Source organism: Triticum dicoccoides, chromosome 3B (assembly GCF_002162155.2).
Source record: "Triticum dicoccoides isolate Atlit2015 ecotype Zavitan chromosome 3B, WEW_v2.0, whole genome shotgun sequence".
NCBI classification, from domain to species: domain Eukaryota; kingdom Viridiplantae; phylum Streptophyta; class Magnoliopsida; order Poales; family Poaceae; genus Triticum; species Triticum dicoccoides.
Window position 1 is genome coordinate 89,210,324 of NC_041385.1, and position 6,933 is coordinate 89,217,256.

The 6,933-nt window shown below is 44.8% G+C and overlaps 1 pseudogene; it reads right to left on the reverse strand.

Annotated features, from left to right (window-relative positions):
- Positions 1-456: 456 nt before the first annotated feature.
- LOC119279347 overlaps positions 457-6,933 on the reverse strand; it is a 54,987-nt pseudogene continuing 48,510 nt past the window's right edge.

Consider the following 6,933-nt stretch of genomic DNA (forward strand, 5'->3'; position numbering starts at 1 on the left):
GCCACTTACAATCTACAGAGAGGCCCAAGTAAGAATGCGCCCTCCTCTTCAACGATTAATCTGCTTGCTATAAAAGAATGAATTGACATATATCGTCACAGTGTTTAAATGGATATACATCTAGATATTGAAATTTGGGGGCTGTAGTTAGAGCCCAAATCGCGTGTATCGAGATTTGGGGGAAATTTACACTCAAGAAGACTTTGGTAGATGTCTACATGTGATGCCTTTTAGCAGTTGAAACACAAAACTCATCGGAATAAATTGTATCCTTCTGTGGTCCGTAACTTAGGATGCTATCATGCGGATACTCTTCAGTCTAATTCATGCATACATGGAATATATTCTACTACAAGTACAATGTTGGATTCAATTTCTGAATGTATAGTAGTAAAGGCCACCTTCTCACAGTGTTGGAAATGAATGTAGGTTCTTTGATGCACAAGTTCTATCTGCTCAAAGAGTTGGCTATTATTGTAGGATTTTTTAATTCGCAAGGCTGATCTCTTCAGGTTTGGTAGAACTCGAACATTGTACATCCAAATTGTCAGTTGAGCTTTCACTGTAATGAGAGATAAGCACGTAGTCAAGTTACTATTGCACAAAATAATCACATAGGGAAACAAAGGAACAAAGATATGGGAGAAATATCTTACAGTAGTTCACAGAAGTTCTGCTTCGGCGGCATGTCCAGATCATCTAACCTTCTCTCAAACATTTCTAGAACTATTGTTATAGTTGGTCGATACATAGGTAACACTTATATACACCACAAGCCTATTATGATCATCTTTCTCGCGATCTCCTCAATTTCTCTTGTAACATCACATGCTTGTAATCCCTCATCTTGTGCAAAGTGGTCATAAATCCAATCTGGAAAATACTTTTCACTGGAATTTGCAACAATTGATTTTACGTTTCTCCTACCTCCAACCATCTCCAGCAGCATCATTCCATAACTATAAACATCTGACTTTGTTGAAACCACCCCAAAGGTTCGAGAGTGAACTTCTCGGGCGATAAATCCAATTGTTCCTCTAGCTCCAATCATTGAAAGCTTGCTCTTCTTTGTATGACACAATTTAGCTAGACCAAAATCAGCAATCTTTGGGTTAAAATCTTTGTCTAGAAGGATATTTTGGGGCTTGATATCGAAATGGACGATGCGTGTATTACAACTATGGTGCAAGTATTCGAGGCCATGAGCAATCCCAATTGCTATCGCATAAAGCCTCTCCCACCCTAAAATTTCTTTGGGGTGCTCTGAATAAATGTACTTATCCAACGAAACAGTTGGGCATGTACTCATATATAAGAGCTCTCTTTGATCCATCCAAGCAAAACCCAAATAAGCTAACAACATTAACATGAGAGGTCCTGCCAATGCTCATAACCTCATTCACAAACTCGTCCCCATTTCCTTTGCAGTCATGCAAGAATTTCACGACCACCAGACGTCCATCATGTTGTCTTCCTTTGAAAACCACACCATAACCACCTTTCCCAAGCTGATTGTTGTGAGAAGAAGTTATCTTCATTACCTCTGAGTACGTGTATCTTGTTGGAGCTAGTGATCTAACACTATCATGGCCTCGCAATTCTTTTCAGTGTTCCTGCTAGTCTTCTTGCAAAGGAGAAACCATAGTTGTTTCCCCTTTCTATGCCATATCAGCACACAAAGACATGCCAATAGAAATGTTGCAGCTGCTGATGTCATACCTGAGATGGAAGCAGATGCTATTTCCTTTTGTAAAACAGAAGTTTTAACACTATGATTTCTAGACCATCAGTAGTTTAAATTTCTCCGTCCACCAGAGTACATGGTGGCAAAACTAGCAACAGACTAATTGCCATAAATTGACTAGTCTTGTTATTAATCACAAACTTAGATTGTTTGTTTCAGATTTGAGATTGTTTTTTCTAAACCCAGGCGCACAACATATGGACTGAGCTGTCCAATACTGCTTTGATGTGTGCTACTCAACTAAATTACTACATGGAACTTTCTCTTTTTTATTTCTCTCAACTGAAAAAACATATGGACTTCAGACTTTGCAGATCAACAAAATTTCAGAACTACAATGTGTGAAAAAAGTTTCAGATTCTTTTGGTCCGTAAAAAATATACGAAATCAGATTTTTTTTCAGAAATATTATTTGTACTATATATGATGTACAAAAAAGTCCAAAGTTTTTCCACACATTGTAGTTTTAATATTTCGTTGACCTGCAAACTTCGAAATTCATATGTTGTTTCATTTGAGAGAAACAAAAAAAAGGAAAAGTTCACGCATGGATTGAAAAGCAACAAATAGATGGTTGGATAAGGGGGTACAGTGTGCCTGAGTATAGTCACATCCTTCTCTTCACATTTTTCTTTTAGGATCAATTTTCAGTGATTACAGACATGATAAATTCTTGATAAATGTTTAAGTTCCTATTTTATCAGAGAGAATCACTATTAGTGAACTACTTATATTCAAATTGTTACATATGAAAAGATGGCAAAACATTCACCATGCCTATTACCATAATCTTCTTCCCTCTCTTCTCGCTACCTGGAATATAATGTAACAATTATGAGTAGTAACAATGTTTTTCCAAAAGAAAGAGATAAGCATCGTATATGAATATCCAATATTCTACCGATGAAATTTACAAAAGAAAAAATCATTGCAAGATAGTGAAAAACAATAGAACATGGGCTTTCTTTTGACTTAGCAACTATGTCGCTCAAATACAGGTTTAACAAAAAATATAATTTAATTAGCCAATATAAGAGATTGCATAAACTGTGAATTATAATGATGTGTTCAATGACATTGCAATGAACGGTACATCTCAGTCCACATTTTTCTGCAAATGTCCGCGGTACCAGCATGATCCAGGGTGCACCAAAACAAAAGAGTACTTAGGGTACAGAACTGTACTGATCGCGCTAGTTAGTACTCCCTCCGTAAATTAATATAAAAGCGTTTAGAATACTAAAGTAGTGATCTAAACACTCTTATATTAGCTTACAGAGGAAGTACTATATTTTAGTACGCAGCGTAGTAATTAGCAGGTAGACGCATGATATGTTCCCTTCTCCTGTAAACCTCCTCTATACTAGAACTTACTTATTTTAAGATAAAGAAAAGAACTTACTTATCTTGCCAAAATTGAACTAAACCGATGCATCGTTGTTGCACAGGTCAAACTCACTGTCACTATTATACGTGCGAAGCTTACCGCAGATGTTGGACGGAGACACGTGGTCTGTGCAGTGCCACTCGAAGATATCGTTGGTCTTATTAATCAGGCAAAGCCCTCCACTCTCCTCGCACGCCTTGCAGTCACCCACCATGTACTCCAGAAGAAACCCGCCCTGCATCAGCCACCCGTAGTCCGTCCCGGAAGCGCCCTCGTACCCCAGCACCGGCATCATGGACACCCTGCAGCCCACTGGCACCGGACTCCAATGGTCGTTGGGCTTGTACGCTCCGGCAAGCCATGGGCGTGTTTGGTTGCCTGCATTAGGCCTAGCCTGGCCCGCGCGGGAAGAATTTGTCTCGTTTGATTTTCTGCGTTCACTGTGTGGCCCGCATCGCATGAAACTTAAAGCACGTTCAGGCCAGACCCAGGGGAAACGCACGAATCAGCAGTATCTCGCGAGCCTGGCTCGGGCGAGGCAGTGGAGGGCGACGTGCTTCTCCCCTCGCGCGGGCAGGGGAGATGGCGCGAGCTCGCCCGTGTCGCCGAAAAATCGGTGGGAGGATTTCGGCTCACCTCCCGCCGAGTCCACCCCAATTTAGCCCCTCCCACACCGCCCCAACTCCCGCCACCATTCTTTCTCCGTTCGAGCTTTCCCGCCGGCGCGCATCGGCACCGACGATATGGTTGGTTGCTATGCTGCAGTTGCAATTTGTGGTAGGGCTAGATGTTCAAGCATGTGGTAGGCTAGATTAGTAGTAAAGTTTGAAGTTGAACCTTGTGCTTGTGTTGAATCATGCTTAGATCTATGATTTGTAGCTATTGGTGGTCCATTTGTAGAATATTGTTTGTTGTAGATGTATGTTCCTGCTCATAGATTGTCCAGTATGCTTAGTATGATAGTGATGAAGCATGTGCTTGCTATGATAGTGATGTACATGTATGCTCCTGCTTTCATGGATTGTCCGGTATGTTGTGTGATATGCTCACTGTCAATGCGTGCTACGATTGTAGGAAATGACCATGCAGACGCAAGATCTTAGTCAGGCCCTTGTCGTGTCCGACAGCCAGTTTGCTCCATCCTTTGTCGAGGACTCGCAGCCCATGTCTGAGATGGCACCTGATTCAGAGGTGTTCGAGTGTGATTCCCTCTATGTGCCAGTAGTGCTCATTGAGCCAACTCCTGCTGCTGCCGCTGCAATCAAGCTAGCAGTAGCAAAGGCAAAGAAGGATGGTAGGTCGAACAACATGAAGTGGCAGCTGTTCATGTCCACGTTCGTTCTGAACAAGATGTGTGAGCTCATCTCTAGTGGAGTTAGGACTGACAAGGGCTTCAAGGAGGTGCACTTGAACACTGTTGTGAAGCAGGTGCTCGAGTTCCATGGGCAAGAGGTGTCTGCCACCCAGGTGTACAACCACCTGAGGAAGTGGAGAATTCGATGGATCCAAGTGTCCAAGCTGAGAGACCTTAGCGTCGGCTCATGGGATGAGAACACTTGCTCCATAGTTCTGGAGGCAGAGCACTACGCCGTCCATGTCGCGGTTAGCTCACAACCCTCTTCCTTTTCATACTGTCCACCATTGCCTACTCCTAATCGCAACTAAGAACACTTGTGTTTCATTCTTAGCACACCCCAAGGGACGCTGAGTTCCTAAACACACCCATCCAGAACTACAGCCAGATGCAACACATCTTCTCCTTCGGTCTAACAACTGGGAAGCATGCCATGGGCTCGGGTGAGCCTCTTGGTTCTCCCATGCCAGACTTCCCTGGGACACCGGACGTCGAGGTCCTTGATGGCCCTAACAAGCCCGCTATGAAGCCCTTTGACAAGCCATTTGACCCCGTCCATGATAGGAAGAGGAAGAGAGGAGGCCTGATGGAGGAGGAGATCAATGTCTTTTGCAGCATGACTGAGGCAGTGAAGGATGTGGCAACAGCCATCAGGGAGTGCAAGCCCCTCAACGTCCATCCTGACCTGTATGGCGCTGTCATGACCCAGGGTGGCTTCAGCATTGAGGCTCTCATGGCAGCTCTCAACCACCTGCTTGACAACAAGGCCCGAGGTGTTGGGTTCGTTGCCATGGCCGATGCTCACAGGGTGATGTGGCTCAGGAGCTTGCTGGGCAAGCACTACTACTAGAGTAGTGCTGCCTATGAGCGTGCATGATCCCCGACAGCGATGGCGGTGGCGACGACGACGACTATGACGATGACGACGTAAATTTTGTGTAGCTAGGGCTCAAAAACTATTTGATGATTTGTATATTTTGGTGAGGTGGTATATACTAACCCCTCACGCTGATGGTGAACTTGCGGTGGTAGGACAACACCCTCTTTTGGATGTGGTGGTAGGTTAACACCAAGGTAGTGCTAGGTAGAACTTGCTATGCCGTATGATCATGCATGCTTTACTTCTCTTCTGCTCCATTGTTGTTAGTGTGCTACTTTGCTTGCTACTTGTGCTCCATTGATTTGCTGCTTCAACTCTTGCTCTTGTGCATTGCTAGGGCAAGTGGTATGATGTGTTCATCGGTGAGGTTCCAGGGGTTTATAGTTCATGGAAAGAAGCCAATGCACAAGTGGCATCGTATAGCAACAACAACTATAGAGGGTTCAAGATTAGGCAGGCAGTAGAACAAGCTTACTCCACCTGGGAGCGAAAGCACAGAGGTAGCAGTGTTGACAGTGCCAAGGCTGGAGCTGTCAAAGTGGAAGCTGCTAAGGTGGATCGTCAGTTTGGGCTGAAGCTGAAGAACTTCATCATCTTCGCCTAGTTTGTCACCATTGCTGTGTTGTGGCGTTGGTGTGCTAGGTGTGATCATTGTGGGTAAGCTCACCAACTAGGGTACAAGGTAAGCACAACATGTACACCGTATGCAACCAAACGCCATGTTCATGTGCCGCTAGGGCCAATGCAACCAACCAAACAAAGTGCACTTGCGTATTACCTAATGCAGGGACACTAGATGCAGGCAACCAAATAAGTTGCATATGGCGTATTAGGGCCTATTTTTGCTCAACCAGGCTGGGTTGAGAAGTTTACGCGATGCAGGCACTGTAGCAAACGGCAACCAAACACGCCCCATGTGAATGAGTTGGACGTCGGCAAGGTGAATCCATCCAAGCAGTTGACAGGCGCCCACGCAGGTGGTAGCGGCTGTGACCGGAGCTTGGTGCATTTGTTGAGGAAGAATAGCTCTTGGTTGGTCGCGCTAATGCGGAAGGGCGTGAGGCCAAGGTCGGAGGAGGCATTAATGTTGACCTCAGTGTCACAAATGCAGTAGTAGGAGATGTCGGTGTTGATGACCTGGAATGAGTTGTCTTTGCTGGAGGTACGCCCTGCCATCTACGCACCTGACCTGGAAAGCGCTGCAGCCGCACTCTGGTGGGTGTGTGCCGTTGAGCCAGAAGGGGTACGCAATGCGCAGGTCCCCGCACACCGCCGACTTGCAGGATGACAGATTTTTGGCACTAGCACACTACTAAGGAAAACCTTATATACATAATCTTACCAGCAGCGCGCCTCAAAAATAGGCGCTACTGCTATTTAGTAGTAGCGCGCTGGTGAAAAATAACCCTACTACTAATATTGTCATGATGTAGCCACCAGCCAAGGAATAGTAGTAGCACCTGTTATGTATATGCGCTACTGCTATGGGAATTTAGCTCTAGCGCGTTATCCTAACAAGCGCTACTGCTAAACATGACCTACCTAATCTAACCGGCCGCCCCCACCCT